The sequence below is a fragment of the Andrena cerasifolii genome, chromosome 2, assembly GCF_050908995.1.
Source record: "Andrena cerasifolii isolate SP2316 chromosome 2, iyAndCera1_principal, whole genome shotgun sequence".
Taxonomy (NCBI): Eukaryota; Metazoa; Arthropoda; class Insecta; order Hymenoptera; family Andrenidae; genus Andrena; species Andrena cerasifolii.
Window position 1 is genome coordinate 11,116,696 of NC_135119.1, and position 19,904 is coordinate 11,136,599.

The window sequence follows — 19,904 nt, forward strand, 5'->3', positions numbered from 1 at the left end:
CACCAAATCGGCCGAAAAGTCGCGAGAGGAGGTTGCAATAGAGCCCGTCCAATCGACACTTCGTAACCCATCGGCAGCAACGACTACCATTCAACGCAGTCCGCCGAAGCGCATCGCGCCGCGTGCGCAGCTTCGCCCAGCTTGATTTATCCAGCTGTAAATGCGATCTCTATTAAATGTGTATCCGCTACGCGGACCCCGGAGCGTGGTCAATCAGGAGGGTCTGCTGGCCTGACCCCCCCATGGGACACAATACAAGCTGCCCCCGCCTCCTTTAAGTACGAAGTTCGACACGGCCGTACCGTCGCGACGAGTTTATTAATAAATTACCACCGTGATTCCACTTAGAATAATGGAGGGAGAGGCGTCACGGAATCGCCGGCTAACTGACACGCCGTACACCCGCCGTTCTGCAATTATCAAAATTACTCGCGCTCCTCTGTAGGCGTTAGCAAAGTTGTGAACGAACAATAGAATGACAAGCAGCTGGATTAATTCAAGACGAGCCATCGGAAACTCTTTTGCCAAGCGTTAGATTTAGTGCGCTTTATTATTCTGTTAAGGGCAGGTATAAGAAAAACCTATTAGGCTTCACCTCGACTTCTACGTAGTCCTTAAAAATTATCTACGCATGATATACAGTAGGTGGCGAAATTATTTATCAAAGCCCCCTGCGTAAATTGACGATTTTACTTTAAAACAATTTTTAAATGAAAGCCTAGGCACTCGGAATTCTTATTATTCTATTATGAAGCATTGATGTTTGCAAATTGCAAATAGTCATTTGGTATTCTTAGCAACAGTGTAGGCAATATTATCTGTCACATAGATCATAATAATAATAATAATAATAACTTAATAATTATCCGTTTATTGTTAAATAAATAAATAAATAAATAATAATACGTCTGTATTACATTCCCAGAGAACACGAAGAGAAATAATGGACGAGATTCAGCAATTTGCTGTTCTTAAATCTAACCCAGACACTAATAACAAAATACAATAATAATAGAAAGAGAATATAAATGCTAATAAATACAAAACAATAATTTCATTTCCATACAAACACAAAGAACTATTTATCGTACTGTGGCTTCAATTATTTGAGCACTCGCTGTATAATCTGTATATAGTGCAGAGTAATAAAAACGATTAATAATAATTAATAAAAATAATAACTGCACCTATTTCTCATTAAAAAAAGGCCAATTTGCACTGTCCAGTTAAAACGAAAAAAATCCAGGGACACAATATTCCCCTAATTTTCATTATGACACTTGTATGGTTCGAGAGATAAATAAATAGTGCCATCGTCGCTGGAAATATCGCAGAAAATAACAGAAAAATCAGTCTCCGCGCAAACTTTCTTTCTAATTACGTGGGAAACCCTTTTTCGTCCATTTCCCTGGACACTATGTACACACACAAGCTCTGCGATTCCTTTATCGAATTTTTCCAGATAAATTTCGCGGCTGTTTATTTTACGGGGGGCTGGTCAAAGGCATTAGAGGGAAACTAAACTCGGCAACGATTAATTCCCCCGCCAGCTCTTTAAATTAAAAAGTAAGGAGCCAGATAAGTTTTTCAACCCCCTGCCGCCCCCATGAGTTCCTTTGCCCAGGAACAAGCGAGGCGCCGAGGATCTTGCGTTCTTTGCTGCGAGGAGGGAAAGGCCCAGGTTAACAGCGTACTTAATTTCCTTTTCCTAGCGACTAAGACTGACTGGACCGAACCGTCTGGTCCACAGCAATTACGCTCGTTCTGTAATAACTCGATAATTAGAGGCGTGCGAGCGTGACAAGCCGCGAACGCGCGGAAGAGAAACGCGAGCACTCGAGATGAAAGTAATTTAGTACGTTCTACATTCCGGTATCTCGCACCCTGCCACCCTTTTTCTTTCTCGCCCTTATCCCGTCCGTTTTACTCGCGCGCGTCTTGCGGAGGGACAGCAATGCGCGCGCGGGAAAGGGACGGAGGTCTGCCACCGGGGCTGTTTTTTAACGCCATATGCACTCGTGTTGCGAGGAACGTGTCCCCTGTGAGGTTATTAGAAAATTACAATTCGAAGGAGGGATTCTCAATTTCGTGCTGGGAGAATGAATTATTTTATACTTATATTGCTTTGTGTTACTGTAGTACTGTCGTGCAAAAGATTACAGAAGTTTCCCACACGCATAGCAAATCAATTTGGCCTTGTTGCTCAACTGTCTTGAGTAGAATAGTCTACAATGGCAATGAAATGCTCTGAGAGCTTTGTCAGTTTGTATATCACACCATGTTTGCACATCCGCATAAGGTTATCAATATGAAAACTCCCAAATATTTAACCGAGTTATTGTGTGGAACATAAATGACACGAAACGTTCTGAGATCCCTTTTTTTATCTGTGCTCAGGGCTCTGGTAGGTCATGGGCCTGCTAGTGAACTCGTCAGTGAGGTTAGAAGGTAAAACGAAACGGGTATATATAAGAAGCGGTAATTGAGAGACCACTTGCGAGAAAGCGGGATCGGTCGAAACGCCATCTTGTGGCGAGTACGCAGGTACCACTGCAATATCATATTATTTGTGTCTTACATTGCAGTGGCTAATTCACAAAAGTTCCATATTCAACTATTGTAATATATAGGAATCGTAAACCTTTATTCTCAAGTAAAGTGTCTACGAAATGCAACTGAAATTAAAGTCTGTTACTTTATATAGAATCTTCAATCTCCACCAATGCCCTAAAAATGTCGGTTCTAGAGAGTTAAATGAATATTTCACAAGTTCCCTAGTTGCACTATTGACACACAGCACCTACAGCATCTTTCAAAACTCGATCCCTGCGCATTCCAAATTATTACCTTCCCAGCCCCAGAAATAGTACTTCCACCCTACCACCCCTAAAATAATTAAACCCGCTCCAGCTTCCTCCTCCAAGCCCAAACCACCGTAGTTCCGCTTTCCGCGGCACTAGTAGTCCAGTAATCCACTGAAATCTTTGCCCCTGGAAGCGGCAACACGTTCGTGCCACATCGTGCGAGCGGTAACAGCACGCCAATGGGCGCGCGTGCGCGCGATTACGCGTATCCCTGACAAATAACCGAACACAGCCATTCCGGCGTCCCCTGCGAGCCCTTCGACCGCTCGGGGGATGCTTCGGCACCGACCGACGCCGAGGGAGAGCGCTGCTAGAACAGGGGGCACAGAGCGATGGAGAAACAAAGAGAGAGCGATACAGAGCAATCCAGAGAGACAGAGCGATGTAGACAGAGGGGCAAGAGGAGAAAGGTATACAGAGACGTCGACAGAGGGATCCGACGAGAAGCTCGGAGGGACAGGGCAGGAAGGGGTGCGCCACCCCCTTTTGCAAAGGGCCGAGTCTTACCGCGTTAATTGCAAGTACTTCCCTCGGGGTACCGCAACGAGTATACAGTTCCACCCACCTTGCACGCTTCCACCCCGTCATCCAGTAGGGTTTAAGGGTACGCGGGGACGATTTCCCCCTCGCGCTGCTCCCCCCCCCCTCCCCCGTTTTTCCCTTTTCATGCTCACCCGGCTCCTTTCATTCCTCGACGGTGGTTAAAATATTAGGATTTCCCCGAGGCCTCGTGCGTTCGCGTTAGGGATATCGCTGGAGAACCCCCTCTTTCCCCTTAGCCACCCCCTCCTTCCCTTCTCCCCGCGTGGCTGTTTCTTCAGTGACTCGTCGACGGCTCGACGCGACGCTACTCCACCCGATTCGGCCTCTCGAAAATCATACCCCCTTTTTCCTTCCACCCCCACTTCTTCAGGCTTCACACCCTCCTTTGGATACGAACTGGCCAAAATTCAAATGAAAAGGCGAGCCCCTCGCTCCGCGGTTTGAGGTAGTCGATCTCTTTCGTAGAATGTCAGCGTTTCTCGAACTCCAACTTCGAGGACAGATCTCGAACGATCCGCCGCTCGTGAGGGAGGATCTTCGTCTGGCGCATTGTTTCGTAGCTTTTGGGGAGGGATCGAAGGGGCGGAGTTGTCCAGGAAGAAGGATAAAGAGGTTTAAATCTGTGCTGAAGATTGAAACGGGTCACGCACGCCACGTGCGGGAATCCTTTAGGCGTATGCGCTCTGCGCGAGGCCGAACGCGCATCGGCGTGCTACGCACGGAGGGTGTTTAGTGGCTGCATGTTGGCGCGCGGAGTGTTGGAAGCGGTGTGGAAATTGAGAATGCTTGCTTAAGGGAGGAGCTCCGTGTAAATGACTAAAATAAAACCTGATTTTTGGAATTTTTTTCAAGGAACTTATTTACTCTAACTTGTTGAAACTTTCAGGATGGTTTTCACGATGTCTTTCACGCCGATTTATGGATACCTTTAACGCCGTGGCGGTTGCGAACTACTTCCTTGAATCGACAAACATATGTATATTGACTATTTTTTATTATGCAAAATTATTTTACTTTTTTAAATATGTACTGTCACCCTGAGAGTTTCTACGAGTCAGAATGAATAAGTTCTTTCAAATAAATTTTCAAAAATCAGGCTTTACTTTAGTCATCTATACGCAGTTCCACCCTTAAGACGAATTTAGGGGTGTCTCAAATGGGATGTTAATTTATTCCGTGGAGTATCCAGGGTGGCCAGGAAAATGTATTATTTACTTCTCGTTACAGAAACATGGTAGCTGGAACTTGGTGAATTCATCTTCGTGGATCTTCTATTCGAACATTTCCAACACGAATTAGCTATCAAGTTCCGGGGAGCTTCCGGTCTAAAAATCGATTTTTTTATTTCATTTTTTTTACACTGAAATACAGAACGAAATAAGTTTATCCTAAAGTGAGTAATAAACAATTTTGAAGCGGCGTACCCGAAGAATATTCAAAATATGACATAAAACATGAATTACACAAAATTGACAACAACATATGCCGATTTGGATGAATTTTTTGACGCCTCGACTTTAACGACTCCCCAGTGCCGTCTACAATGATTCATTGTAAAACGAAAAAATTATTTCTATAGTGTAAGGTATCTTTAATTCAATGCAAAAAGTCGCATTAACTTATACGTAGTAGTTTTCCTTTAATTAATTCCTAAATACCACCTATTTGCATGGGTTCTAGACCGAAACAGCCCCTTAAAGGTCCCTGGTGCAACGCAACGTTTGTACTAAGGCACTGCAAACTCGTCATCATCCCTTTCAATCGGTTAAGGACACCCCCGACCCACAGATAAGGCCCCAAGATACCTACCGATGCGCTGTTTCATTAATCTCGCGCCCGTGGCTGGAAGAGCGGGGCGAAAGTGGCGCGTGAACGCAGAGGGGAGGATAGAAGATTCCTGCCGTGTCCCGGATATGTGGCTTAGTCACCGGGGGTGACCATTGTGCTCCGCTGAGTGCACATTCGTGTAAAATCCGCTAGGAACGGCCGTGTCCGATGTCTGGATATCTGGCGTGACGTCGTGATCGCTGGATTCCCTTTCGATTGCAGCGTGCAGGGGATGACGCTTCGTGGAACCGTGGACACCGCGCGTAACGGTCGCCGTCGTCACTTCGCTAACCCCTTGACCGAGTTCTTGCTGACAGAATCAAGGTGGGTGAGTTACTTCAGTGGCTTCCAGGTTGATCGGGATGTCCAGAGACCAAGGAACTCAAGATTCGATGAAGGGGCTTCGCGTTGAATATTTATTTATGCAGAGGCGAGGTTGAATTAGAATTAAGAGGGAAGGGGGATGCAGGGTGAACGCAATCTGTTCACTGAATTCTAGAGTTACTTCTTGAGAAGCTAACCACCCCTTTTCGTGGTTGCACTGGGAGATGTTGATTGTTTCGTAGAATTCAATTATGTGGGTCTAGGTTCAGGTGTTCTTGCAACGATATTGCGGAGGAGACTGGTCTTCTCACGAAGCTATTCCAAAAAATTCTGTTTGTTTAAATAGTACATTGAAAATAGCATTTTTGTTAAATTTTTTTTGCACAGCTGCGCCCTTTATTGGAAAATACACAATTTTGGTGTTTACACCGTTTTCCTAGCTCTAGTAGTTTCTAAAATATTCGACCAGACCTGTTTCTCACCCCCAACCTGTTGGAGGGCTGTTTTCACCCCTTCAACAGGAATGTCAGCCGGTAAAAAAAGATACGTGTCAAATATTTTAGTAAGAACTAGTTCCTACCGCAATCGCATTAAAATCGATAATTGTCACTCCGATTTGTTCCCTTCTCAGAGTCCAGCATTCTTTATACCTATTCACTTCCCAGAGAATCTTAAACGCCACTCTTCTTTTTCCACCAAAGTACAATTAAACTATTTCAAGCGCCCCAACAAGCCCAACAGACCCCCACTTACTTAATCAAAATTCCATTAAAATTGCAATATCCATATCAATGTTTCTCAATGCCATCGATATCTCTACACGACTGCTGTGCCTTCCAAAACGGTCTCTATCGTTCCAGTCATTCCATTCCTACCAGAGACAGCAAAGAATTCCCCCAGACGCACAGTAGCAAGAAAAATCGACTGACGCGTGTGTGACGAGTCGTTCGCGTTATCTCCTGCCAATAATTAATTCAGAAAATAATCGCCAGGGAATCTGGCGATCGATGAAACCGCAACGTTCCGTGTTCCTCGTCTGACTCAGCCTTGTTAGTTCCACGCGAGAGGACCGTTCCACGGTCCCGCGGCTATCGAACGGATTTCTTGCAATTAACATTCGTCGCGGATGCTCGAGTCGGTGGGTTCTATCGCGATCCGAGCCCTCCTTCCGTGAAGCGTCGTCTACCGATTCCCTTTTCCGGACCAAAGAGACGTCGATTCGGGTTTGACGGCTGTCAGGCAACTTTCGTGAATAGCGGTTGGTCCGATTGCCTCGAGTTAATTAGCTTCTCTTTTTCCTAGAATAAATTCCGGTTGGAAACTGGCGACAATGCAATATTCAGCTGGGGAGAGAGAGAGATACTTGAAGATGTATTGTAAATGAATATCTTTGGGCAATATGTGGGGAGCAAGGCAGGCCCTCGCCACTTGAGGATTTTGAATTAAGTTTCTATGAATACGGAGGACTTTCATTTGAATTAGAAGTTATAATCGTTTTTGGTTTTTGGGAATTTGCATGGAGGGTGCTTTACAAACTAATATTTCCTACTAGGATATTGAAAAGGATCGATTATAAGATTGTTGGATGCTCGCGTGGAAGTGAATGGCGGCCATTTTGAGGTGGAAAAAGAAAATGGCTGACACTTGGAAAGGAATCATTTTATCGCTTAACCCTTTCGCTGCGGCGTTCGTCTATAGTCCACGCATTAAAAAAATGTATTCTCTTGAGAAAAACTTTTGGTCCTTTTGAAAGAAATTCTGGATCGTGCAAAAATTTTATACGGGACACAATAGTCTTATCTCCTCTTTTCTATATTTCTTCTTTAATAGCCACAAGAAACTCATTAGGTACTTAATTCAGTATACAATTTTTCTAAATTTTTAAATAAGAATTTAAGAGCACCTTCAGCAGTTGATAACATCGAATCTTCTGTACTGTGATTTTCTATTGGAATTCATATAGGTTCTAATGTTATTAATAACATGTATTATAAATTGTAGATGTGTTTATAAGTCCGCGATTAACTAGTAATACATTCAATTACGAAAATAAATGAGATTTATAATATTCTCCCTAGACTTATGTTTCTCGAGAAATTATAGTATTTCTCGAGAAATAAGAAATAAGCAATTATAAAGTTTCTCGAGAATATCTGGAGAAAGCATTCTCGAGAAGGAACACGCTTAAATCTTTCAAAATCGACCATTACTGAAGGACAAAAGAAAATAATTGCAGTAATGGGGTCCGCGATGAAAATACCCCACCCCTAAAGTAGGCAACCCACACCCCGTTTTGCATTCAGTGCATCCTCCTACAAGATCGATCCAACTAATTCACCAAGTGCTCCATGAATCACGATCGTCGCGAGTCCGTGGCTGGGCAGTTTCATAAAATTGAACCAGCGAGAAGACGTCGACGCAGAAATCAGCGTCAGCGTCTTCAGCGTTTATGGACTACGGCCATTTGGAATATTAGGCTCAGGGGGTAGGAATTCGTGGTCGACCTGGCTGGCTCGATTGCTCGAAAGGGTGTGTGCTTGAATTCTGGTCAGACTGATCCCATAGACTATTATTCTTCTCCCTGTACTTCATTTCAGCCTCTTCCATCCCTTTGACCAGTAAAATGTACCCTAAAACAAATCCCCTTTGCCCATCAAGCTTCTGCTGTTTAATTTCACTTGGACTTTGAGGGCATACAACGGAATTTCGTGAGATTCTACTTTCCAATTATACAATATTTATCTAAAACAAGTAAGTACTAACGATTTTTACAGAAATATTAATATTTAACATCTTTCACTTGGGCATTCAATCACTGCACGTACACCACGTGCGGAAATCCTTCGAGCCTATTCATTACCCATATGATCGGACGCCTATAGGCGTTTCCCGCGCGTGGTGCGCGTACATCTTACTCCCATGCACTTTAAAGCTTCTACAGCCAGTTCTCAGTGTTCTATCGAGCTTCAAAGTGAAATATCCCAGGGGCACTAAGCCCCTCGCTCATTCAGAGTCCCTCTCACTCCAAATTCATCTCGAAAGAGGAACACAACGTCGACTTATACCGAAGCAAATCTGTACGTCCACAACCCCCCGCAGAAAATCCGCTAATCGAGAAAGGGAAAGCCTTTATAACGAGACACGTCGCGAGGAAAACAAACGCAACTGCCACAGGGCCTACTGTCAGCCCCCCGAGCTGCCTCCTCCCTCGAACCAACTATTCAGCCCGTAAAAAGTGCGAATATTGATTACTCTCTCGTGTCGTAACAATAACATTTCAGTCCCCCGACAGGGGCCACTGTACCGCCAACATTGCTCGACACGCTCGGATACGCTGACCTCTTTATCACCCCGTTATCATTGTCCTCTCGCCTCAATTTGTCGACGGCCTCTGAGATACCGATTGCAGGGCGACGTTGGTGCCTCTGTCGTTTCCTCCAGCGATTTTTCAGTGGAAAGCGGCGCGGAGTGCTGGGTGGAAAGGATCGGGCCAGAGAAAGGGAGGTGGAAAATAGTGAATAGCCTTGTCGAACCATCTCTGGATACCTCGTTCCTCTTCGACGGTTCCTCTGCACGCGAGTGTGGTGGTGGTTCTGCAGGGAATTGGCGGTCGTGGTATATACGTATACTGTTTCGAGGGTTGCAGGATCGACGTCGATAAAAACGAAAGCAGTGACCCTCGACACGCTGCGGGTCAATCGTATCGACTTTGTTTCCGCTTCCGTCCTCGGCCTATTGCATCTAGTCACGTGTGCAGGTTTTATTATTCTATCGTTGCTAATACGTGCTAATGTCTATAGGCAGTTCGAGAATGTCGCGGGGTCTTAAACTGTTCTGAGTAATGCAATATGCTGCAATGTACATAAATATGTTTAATGAAATTCTGAAATCAACCGTAGAATTTTTTTTATTTTTTTTTTATAAAATTTCTAGAAGTTTCTAATCACAAAATTTGTTTCTAAAATTTCTAATCACTAATTAGTATATACTTTTAATTTAATGTACTGAGATACGCAATATACTTTAGCTACTTTACATTTGCGGGAGGAATACACGTGAGTTATTTAGGCAATTATTGAGTATTATGGTTAACGCGGTTAATGCGTTGTTTGGCTTTTTTTATGATATAGTTAAGGGATTCATCGAAGCTGGCAGACTTTTTTATTCCTTACTTTATTTGCTTACTTTATATTTCCTTTGTAATTTTAGCATTGGTAGCTATATCTACTTTTGGCTTTAATGTTTCCTCTGTTTTTTTTTTTTATTAACTAATTCTTCTAACCCTGTGTTTGTTTGTTTGTTATTATATGTAAAAGTTAGCGTGTATTTTATTTTAGATATCTCTCTGTAACATTTATTCTATCGTCTGCTTCTTTTATAACGAATCTATTATTTACTGTTTTCTGATTGATTGGCTGGATACCCGCTTATCGGCCCTCGTGTCAGCGTTGCTTCCGCTTCCGTTCACGGCCTACTGCGCCCAGTCGCGTGTACAGGTTCGGCGGGGGGAGGTGGAACCAGCGAGGAGTGACTCGGTCACCTCTTTAATCGCGGGGGTAATGAATCGTGCTTCATCTCGTGGACCTTTCTGTGACTCAATCGATTGTTCTGTGGGGAAGATGTTGTAGGATAGCGGTGCGGGATGTGTGTTCGGAGGGTGTGGATGACGGGGTGCTTGGGGTTGTGGTGGGTAGTGTGAGGAGGATTTTTTAGCAAAATAGGCGACTTTGGAAATGGAGTAAGGGAGGGTGGTGGTTGGAGCGAAATGAGAGAATTTTGGTGTAAAATAAGGGAGAAGGGGAGATGACAGTAATGTAAGGCAGTAGAAGACGAGTTTGACACAGAAGTAGGGGAGGAATGGGAGAAGTTTTGAGTAAAGTGGGGAACAGGAAATGTTGACAGTAACGTAAGACAAAGAGGGGAGTGGGTTTTTAGGAAAATGAGGGAGTGACAAAGTTGGTAGTAATATAAGGCAGTGAGGGGTGAATTTTGGAATAAAGTAGGGGACGAATGGGAAAATTTTGGAAAAAATTGGTAAAATCAGGAGCAGTCAAAATTGACAGTAATGTAAAATAGTAAAGGATGAATTTCACAGTGACGAAGGAAAGGAATGAGAAAATTTTTGTGCCAAATAAGGAATAAACAAAAGTTGGCAGTAACATAAGGCAGTAAAGGGCGAATTTGCAGAGAAATAGGGAAGGAAAGGGGGAAATTTTTTAGTATAATGAGGAGCAGTCAAAATTGACAGTAATGTAAATTAGTAAGGGACAAATTTTACACTGAAATAAGGACAGAATGAAATAAGTTTATCCTAAAATGAGTAATAAACAATTTTGAAGCGGCATACCCAAAGAATATTCAAAATATGACATAAAACATGAATTACACAAAATTGACAATAACATAAGGTGAACATTCATCTCCCGTTTCCGCGTTGACGAATGGCCCCCAGGAAACGATCTGCATCCCCGGTGATGTTTGTCCCAGATTTTCTCCACAATTCTGAATTTAAGGTAACCATTTGTCCCCGCTTTTCGGTAATAGTTATCCAATTCTCTATTCCGTCCTCTAAACATCCAAAATAATCACTATGAAACCGAAGCCATAGGTTGGCTATTGAAATTCTACTAATTTGGCAACAGCGTAACCGAGTCTTCCAAAAGTAAGGCCATCTCCAAAAAAAATATCTACCCCCGCAAACCCCACGAAAAAAATTGCCACTTTACAGTAACACGGTGCTAGAATAATTAAATGTTTAACCGAGCAGAAACAAATAGAAGAATTGCAAAATAAAATAAGAAACACCCCAACTAAATCCACAATAAAATAAAACATCAGCGAGAAAGCGAATTTTTAAGTTGAACCACAAAGCGATCTCCAAAAAAATATCTATCCCCGGGAACCCTAAGAAAAAAAATGTCCACTTTACAGTAACACAATGCTAGAATAATTAAATGTTTAACCGAGCAGAAACAAATAGAAGAATTGCAAAATAAAATAAGGAACACCCCAACTAAATCCACAATAAAATAAAACATCAGCGAGAGAGCGAATTTTGAAGTTGAACCACAAAGCGATCTCCAAAAAAATATCTATCCCCGGGAACCCTAAGAAAAAAAATGTCCACTTTACAGTAACACGATGTTAGAATAATTAAATGTTTAACCGAGCAGAAACAAATAGAAGAATTGCAAAATAAAATAAGAAACACCCCAACTAAATCCACAATAAAATAAAACATCAGCGAGAGAGCGAATTTTGAAGTTGAACCACAAAGCGATCTCCAAAAAAATATCTATCCCCGGGAACCCTAAGAAAAAAAATGTCCACTTTACAGTAACACAATGCTAGAATAATTAAATGTTTAACCGAGCAGAAACAAATAGAAGAATTGCAAAATAAAATAAGGAACACCCCAACTAAATCCACAATAAAATAAAACATCAGCGAGAGAGCGAATTTTGAAGTTGAACCACATAATGAACGCACGCAACAGTGACACAAGTCAGAGTAATTCTCAGCTAAAACACAGTCAGTACGTTGAACCCCCGAGTGGGTACGTAATTTCTGGTTTCCGCTGGGGAATGGTGATCCGGACGATAATGTTGGTCCTTTCAGAGGCGCCAGGTCGTCCGTGTGTGCCCCGCTCGTAAATAGAATTCAGGCTGAACGTGGTCTCCTCGTCGGGACACAAAAGGGCCCCCTCGGCACGATGATTTTCTGGTGTGCATCCACGGGATGCGGGCGCATCATTCGTACGTTGATGTACTTAATGAATCACTCGTCTACTACGATCGATCCCTCTCGCCCTCCACCACTCCGTGCGCCAGGCTCGCGGCACGTGGTAACGGAGGGAACGAAATATTTCCGTAATGGCTCTCCGGGAGCAAGTTGCAGGCGAGCGGCTGTTAAAAATTCGATAGCATGCTTGTTTACCGGAGGGAAGTTACATAGCAACAGCGAGACCTACATTCTATCGCAAATAACGGAAGAGAAATGCGCTTCGTGCCCTCTTATCTGGAAAACGGTCTGCAATCTGCATCGTAGATTTCAAACTTGCACCCGTCCTTTTATGTACACTGTATATGCGCTCTGTTATACTTTAGCAAAGTGTATTCCATTTGTAATCGAAACATCGATGTCAGAGGGAATATTATTCTTCTGGGAACTATTTTTCTCGTATGATTTATGGAAACAGAAGAGAAGCTGTATTACGTGGACAAGTAGTGGTAAGGAGAGAGCTCGCTAACACTGTTATTAGATAACTAGCGTCCCCCATCTCGGCTTCGCCCGTCCAGGATTAATATATAAAGCAGAAAGTGTTTGTGTTTGTCTGTCGCCTAAAAGATTCGAACGGTAATTTATTCCAGCTCATTATACCCACCTAATTCCACACGAACGTGGCTATTTTCACAAAGAAAAATAAACAAAAAACAATTTTTTTATAAAATCAGAATCTAAATTTCGGGTGAAGCTGAATAGCAAAGCTAGTATTGCATACTGTCGGGCAGGAGTGGATGATCTTGACAAATTTGATCGCACCCGGGGTAAGCCACTTCTCTAGCGAGAAAGCGCCGCGAAAAGCTTTGCCATCTGGTGGTGACATCACGGTACTACTGCGGGCGAGGTATCGCGCGGGCCGAACATGCGCATGCGCGCGCGAAGTAGACTGTCGTATACACGGGTCACGTGGTCTGCAAACAGCCGCACACATGAAATGTTTACATATAAATTACATGTTAATAACGCGTTTCTGAGACACCCTATACAGCCTATGTCCATCCTAGAGTATGCAGTAATAACGTGTTAAAATTTGAGGAAGATCGGTTCAATAGCTCTTGAGTTTTGCGTGAACATAAAAATCGGCTCTCTCTTTACATAATAGTATAGATATAGATATTAACCCACTGCACCTCAGCGTCATTTTTCAGTTATCATTTTCCTATTTTTGAATCTCTTCTAATTGTCTTTTTCAGAAATGTAAATTTTGATATGTGGAAATTTGTATTTGAAAAAAATAGGTGTGGATAAAGGCGTAGTTTTTTTGTTAAAATTCAGAAAACTTTTAAATTTTATTAGGGTCCAAAAATTTATAGAAATTTTGGCAAAGACATACCCTGGGGTGGGTTAAAAATAAGCCCACCATCGAATCAACGTCCCAGCTGCTTCGCAGTTGGACGATACGCATATGTCGCGCGTGGAATCGGCCATGAAGCGTATTGTCCCCCTTTTCCTTTATTTTGCGTGACGTCACGGTGTCGCAGACCATTTCCCCGACGGTCCTAGACGGGCAAATAATTTCGGCTCGTGTATCTTCGACCGATACAAGAACGGGGCTGGCACGGCGAAACGGCTGGATTATACGCGCCAAGGGCCGGATCTGTCACTATGCATGCCATCCTAGTTGTTCCCGCCCGCTGCATCGTCGTCGGGATTTTCGGCTCGTGTCGGGGCACGTGCTTGCAATAATTACAAGATTGCTGGGAAGTGTTTAAATTCAGCGATAAAGGAGGCTTGGAAGATGGTGTCAGAAGTCACTTTGTAATTTTCGAATTATAAAACTATTCAATTTTCAAGCTAGGATATAATTGGGGTTTGTTATTATTTTTCTTTAATTTAATGCCACAGAGCCCAGTATATACAAAGGAAAATAAAAAAGTGTACAAATAGAGAAAAATGAAGACATTAAAAACGCTTGAAAATACTCAAGAGGTTACTCGCTGGAAAAATTCAAATTTGTAGTTGCAACAAAATAATTCTAAACTATTTAAACATTTGTGCGAGTGTTGCACGAGCTTGGGGCAGTACATACATCGCTATTTTTCATGAGCAGAAACACGGACATTTAGAGCAGTATGTATTTAATTAGAAATTACTAATAGTTAAAAATCTTGAAATATCTTTCTTAAATAGTTTTTGAATTGGTTGATTTATTATTAAAGAATTAATCAATTGCTCTGCAAATTTTCATCGCAAACAAATTTTTTACACCTTCTTTGTGACGAGTTATCTCTTAAATGAGCAGAAATTGGGACATTCACCTTAACCAGCCTCATTCACAAAAAAAAGGAGAAGGGTAGGAGGGCAATGCAGCAACAAACTCCCCTTAATTGTATTACATGGAAGTTCGAAGAGCAGAGTATACTGCCCAGTGCCCATGGTTTCAGCCCTCGACTTTCAGGGCTATTTTCACCCCTTAGGCGGGGTACAACCTTGAGGTACGAACGCGAACGAAGCAAGCCGAGGCAGAGTAAGCATGCAAGCGTTGCACATCTGTGAACTTCATGAACGTTCAACACTTGCATGCTCATTCTGCCTCGGCTTGCCTCGTTCGCGTTCGTGCCTCAAGCCTGTACCCGGCCTTAGATGTGGCCTATGGCGGATAAAAAAAAAATACGCGACGAATATTTTAGACTATTCTGCAGATATGCAAAGTCTCATAGAAATCGGCGCGTGACACTGAAGCGATGTCGCTTCAAAGCCCCCAGTTGATTGTGAACTGAGCTTCTAAAAATTCTTGAGAGCAGAGTACACCCGTAAGGTAATTTCTGGAACGATAGCTGCCATTCTTGGGAGATTTCGAGAGCCCTCAGAATTTTCAAAGCCCCGCGGAGGCGCACAATACTCCAAACAATTCGAACGATTGCACAACCAAGTTGCTGGGAAGTTTGCGAGCGCGGAGAATACGGAATACCCAGGCCGACGGCATTGTTCTACGCGCGTATTGTTCCGTGCAATTTTCCTTCTGCCTTTCGAACAAAGTACCCGCGAAGTGGCCCCGGCAAATAATGCGCGGCGAGCAGAGAAGTCGGCGAGAAAAACGCCGGATGATAAACGTTTGGAGGCTTCCCACGGATCTAGCACATCCGTCTGCATCTACTCGGTCGTTAGGAAATTCTACGTGAATTCCATCGAATTTTTACAAGGCACAAGTTGCTACAAGCTGCTTTCCCTCGAGGTGCCTTTAACCTGTTAGGTATGTAGAGGAAAGGAGAGGAAAAACTTGAGGGGAAAACAGCTACTTGTGTAGACAATTCTTCTGTGTTTAGGCACCTGGCACCAATTTCAAAATTTCAAAATTTCAAAATTTCAAAATTTCAAAATTTCAAAATTTCAAAATTTCAAAATTTCAAAATTTCAAAATTTCAAAATTTCAAAATTTCAAAATTTCAAAATTTCAAAATTTCAAAATTTCAAAATTTCAAAATTTCAAAATTCAAAAATTTCAAAATTTCAAAATTTCAAAATTTCAAATTTCCAGGTTTCAAAATATCAAAATTTCAAAATTTTATTAATAGCTTCAACCGTTTCAGTAAGAAATGCATGAAACTTTTAATTTATTTCTTTTCATTCAATTTATTTCTTTTCGATCGAAATTTATTTCTTAATATTCTTAATATCCATACAAATGATAAATGTACGTGGTGATCCATTCACGCCCAAGAAAGCACAGTGGGCAGAGGTACACGTTCCTCCAGAGTTTGACTGTTAATTCTTCAACGACAGCCATTAACTCTTTTCCTACCGAATGGTTTAAAAGGGACATCGCATAAACGAATGAAACCAGGCGTTGCCTTCCCGCAAACACTGAAAGAAGTCAGATTTCAGCGACTTTCAATGGTAGTTTCAGTTGCACTTGCTAGCGAGGTAACTAGGGTACCCCTGCGCCTTGCCCGCGCGCCTTTCAGCTGAGAAAGCGGGTGGTCTCCGTTGAGGCGTTCGGCGGAAGGCACCTATGCACGTTTCCCGAGCGAGACTGGTGGCGAGGGGTGCGTGTGCCGCACGATCGCGGGCAAAGTTAATCGTTCGAGATCGAGGGTTGAGGGTCTGGAGCGCGAGAAGCGTGTGTACGCGTCTGAAGCGACGGAATGAGCGTCGCGACGTTGATGCGTCGTTGCGTCGGGGAACGAAGAGACCTCGGCGAGAATGAAAGGGTAACGGGTAATTAGTGCGAGAGGGAGGTAAGGGAAGGGAGAAGGGGGTATGACTGTGTTCTACAGCGTGGTTTTTGTGGGTGAGAAAGTGGAGGAGTGGAGGAGAATGCGCGAAGCTTATGGGGGGGAGTGAAGTGGGCATGGAGTGGAGAGGGGAATAGAAAAGAGACTGAGGGCCATTGGTAGGGATAGGAAGGATTAGTAGAGGGGATCGTAGAAGCAAATAGAGGGGATTAGAGGATAATAGAGGCGGTTGGAGGGGAGTGAAGGCTTGAAACTAGGGCTGTTCGATTCAGCTCAAAGAATCGATTCTCGAATCGATCATTCTAAAAAATCGAAACCAAAGAATCGATTCTCCAATCGATCCTTCTAAAAAATCGAAACCAAAGAATCGATTCTCGAATCGATCCTTCTAAAAAATCGAAACCAAAGAATCGATTCAAAAGATCGATCTTTTAACCAAAAGAATCGATTCAAAAGATCGATCTTTTAACCAAAAGAATCGATTTTCTAAAGAATCGAATAGGAATCGAACAGCCCTACTTGAAACTCAGTTCCGTCTCCGTTTCTATACGAGAAACTATAATTAATCAACTTTTCGCGGCTAATGACTTTCTTTGCCCGTTATTCCTTAATGTTCCCACTAAAGAATCAGCCGAAAATAGCGTCAGGATCGTACAGTGCCTCGATAATCCTACCAACAATGCCCAATCAACCCGCGCGATCCTCGCGCGAGCCACTTAATGAAGGGGTCATCAGCGTCGATCTATCTGCAAATATTCCGAGGCGAGCGGACGATAACAATCACAATCACCCGGGCATGGCTGGAAAAATGGGGAACGGAAAATTGGGAATCACGGCTCGGTCGGAGGATGCATCGGGTTCGGGGAGCAATCCGCACCCCCCCATTGTTCCGCGCTCGAAATTTCTGCCTGATCACCGGGAGGCTGGGACGGGCAGGCGAAAAAGAAAGGAGGAACGAGACGGGAGAAACAGGAAGTGGCGCGCATGGCCCCGGGTTTCCGCGACGCTGTCGCCGCGTGAATAGTGAATAGAGAGCCGAATAGAAGCCACGGTCGTTCCTCCTCCAATCTCTGTACCCTTTCACTTTTTAACCCAGTTTCCATTGTCAGGCAGACAGCCAGGTCGTTCCTGTCACACCCGCCGACTACCGAACCGAGCCTCGTAATTAACGCTATATCGCCGAGTTCCTGCCCCTCTACAGGCCCCCCCTCCGGCCATCGCTCGCTTTCTTTCCCGCGGTTTCCCTCGCGGGGGACGCTTTTGCGACGCGTCTCGCGCTGACACTTAGCGACATTCACGCCGAGGTGTCACTTTGAGGTTGAAACGCTGGTGTTTTTCTTTTTTATTTTCGGGGAGGGGGTCACTGGCATTGTACCAAATCCACGGTATTTTCATGCATACGCCGCATCGTTGCCGTGATGGACCAGAGTTGCTGGTGTGATCGATGACTGGAAGAGTCCCCTGCACGGTGGCTATGATAGTTACATTGCCTTGGTGCGTTATTGTTGGTAGGATTATACCGATAGTCGTAAATTAATTTCTGTGTCATTTGCGCAACGCCCTTGGTCCACACCACGGGTCACAAGTGGCACTTTAACTTGTGAACCGTATTCAATTATCCGAGCATCCCATCTTTAAAAATTTTAATCGAGCGTGATTATTATTATCATTAATATAGGACTATAAGAACGTAAGACTTCGCGAGACGAAGTCCATTTAGCTCAACTCTGTTGGGATGTAAGGAGGCATCTTTAAACTTGCAGAAAATATTTCTTTTATTTCGATCCTTATTATTATTTATTAATTACAGCGGAATCTCTTCGACGGAGTTACTTAGCTTCTCGTAAAGACCCAAGAAAGTCGCAAGTGAGAACAAATTTCGTGCATCACGCATCCCACTTCCCACTTCACTCTTATTATCACGAGCGATTGTAAGACTCGAGAGAGTCGCTCGCCAGCCTGACAGTGGTCAATATTCCCCACGGCGAGGCTGCGTTATGTGAATGGGGCTCGGTTACGCGATTACAAGTAAATGCAAGAGGAAAAGGAAGAGAGGGGACGGGCGAGCGCGCCGGGCGCGCGAAACAGCTGGCGCGAGGGGATTTTTCCGCTCGCGACACCAGTAGGCCACGATGTTCCTTTTGGTCGTAGCCGGGCGGATCGTTGACCAAGAATCCGCGGACCGGATCGCGTGCTGACGAACGCGAGGAATGATTAATATAAATCCTTGACGCTCCTTCGCGATTCGTCGAGCACGCCTTCGTTCCACGGACGGACAGGGCTACCTGTCTCCGTCCTTTCGTACGTGTGTCGTGGGCGTGCCTTTGTGTTGGTTCACATGATTCACCTTACAATTCTCTGTTCTTTCTCTCTCTCTCTCTTTTTTCATAAAAAGCTATAAGCTTGCGTAAGAAATGGTACTTGCGAAACGTGATCCATTTTATGGAGTACGTAGTTCTGTTAGGAAACTTTTGCAATTGTGCGGACCTGAAAAGGATATCGGGATGGCGACGAGGTGAATGGGATGGTACCCCTTGGTTGGTCGAAGATACGTCGAAGCAGTTAACGGGTATTGTTAATTGTCCGCGGAGAGGAAAGACATTTGTCAACGATACGCACGTTTCGTTTGTAATGATTCCGCGAAACAGGGGTGTTACGTAATTCGTGTAGTTAACGATCTCGATCTTTCCAGTCACGACCAGGGGAACGCTCTCACGTTTCGGTCCGCGTGTGACATTCAGAAAGATCATTGGTCGCGCAGTAATGATATGCGGATGAAACTCTGGTATGGGTCGGATCGAAATAGAACTGACAAGTGGTTTTAAGTTTTTGTATATCAAGCTAGTTTCGTTGGCCATTTATCTGGTGAGGTTTTAGTAGCCTTGGAGAGATACCTTTCTGTAGAGTTCCGCGGCGCTCCGTACATTTCTGCAGAGTTCTGTGAAGTTCTCGAATGTTCTGGAGTGTTTTTCAGAGTTCTGGAATATTCTATACTATTCAGTAGAGTTCTTCGACATCTTCGAGTTCTCGGCTCTCGAGTTCTCAGCTCTCGAATTCTCAGCTGTCGAGATCTCAGCTCACGAATTCCCAGCTGTCGAGTTCTCAGCCCTCGAGTTCCTAGAGTTATTCGAAGTTCTCGAATTCTCAGCTCTCGAGTTCTCAGCTCACGAATTCCCAGCTGTCGAGTTCTCAGCTCTCGAATTCCCAGCTGTCGAGTTCTCAGCCCTTGAGTTCCTAGAGTTATTCGAAGTTCTCGAATTCTCAGCTCTCGAGTTCTCAGCTCACGAGTTCTCAGCTCTCGAATTTCCAGCTGTCGAGTTCTCAGCCCTCGAGTTCCTAGAGTTATTCGAAGTTCTCGAATTCTCAGCTCTCGAGTTCTCAGCTCACG

The 19,904-nt window shown here is 43.8% G+C and overlaps 1 protein-coding gene across 1 annotated transcript in view; it reads left to right on the forward strand.

Moving 5' to 3' along the window:
• Window positions 1-19,904, forward strand: part of LOC143366086 (uncharacterized) — a 42,823-nt gene that overhangs the window by 14,343 nt on the left and 8,576 nt on the right. The window lies entirely within an intron of this gene.